The 990-nt window shown below is 33.1% G+C and overlaps 1 non-coding gene across 1 annotated transcript; it reads left to right on the forward strand.

The window, feature by feature from the left end:
- The first annotated feature begins 553 nt into the window (after positions 1-553).
- On the forward strand, positions 554-636 carry LOC115288838. Its single transcript, XR_003907225.1, has one exon.
- Positions 637-990: the final 354 nt, after the last annotated feature.

Genomic DNA, 990 nt, shown 5'->3' on the forward strand with positions numbered 1-990 from the left:
CAGTTTGTGGGTTCAAGCCCCACATCAGGCTTTATGCTGATAGCTTGGAGCTTGGAGCCTGCTTTGGATTTGGTTCTAATTATGCTAGTGACATTTGCTATAGATCACTGGGGCTATAAGGTAGGTAAAGCTTTATAAAAATGATAAATATTTTGTCTGTATTATTAAGAGATTATACTTGTGCTGAAAACATAATTTGCTCTTCCAAAAATATGCTGAGAAACCATAATGAGAAAATTGGGAAAAAATATAATCTTTCTTTTGAACCAGTTCAGTTTAGTTTCTGGTCCAGGTTGAATGCTTGTTAGAAATGTTTATATCTTGAATTCCAAAGCTGTGTATATCTTAGAAATCATTATTTCAAATGGCTTTATTTTGCATTTGAGGAAATAAGGTAATTATTGTTCAAATATGACAAACTTAGGGATAAAATTTGGGTTTCATATTATGGAAATCTCATTTTTTATTGTAGGTACCATATGATTTTTTGCTGTATATTTGTTTTTGTTTATTTGGAGTTGTCTGCTCAAAATCCCACTGTAACTGTGAGCCCTGGTCGATGATGACATGACCATTGTGCAGTTTGAGTTCTAGGAACCAGGTGATGGAGTGTGTGCTGAAAGTGGACTGAGACCGAAAAAAATTTAATATCCACCTTTCTTGTAACGAGACAGTTTGAGGGTACACAAAGATTTTTCAATAAAACCTGGCCTGTTTGATGTTGGATAAAATACTATGTACACATAATGGACAACCTTTTGATGATGATGAAATGATATACAGTGATCTTTGATTTTTTGGAAATTTCAGTTTATACCTATCTAAAAAATGTGTTCAATATAATAGAGTCCCTATGTGCTCACAACCATAATATATGGTGATTTTAAATCTTTTCAATCTCTATTTCATTTATTTCTTAACAAGTTATGCCACAGATACTGTGTTTACATTTCAGGGAGAACTACAAGGTGGTTGATCGTGAGTGGTTAT

Source organism: Suricata suricatta, chromosome 3 (assembly GCF_006229205.1).
Source record: "Suricata suricatta isolate VVHF042 chromosome 3, meerkat_22Aug2017_6uvM2_HiC, whole genome shotgun sequence".
Taxonomy (NCBI): Eukaryota; Metazoa; Chordata; class Mammalia; order Carnivora; family Herpestidae; genus Suricata; species Suricata suricatta.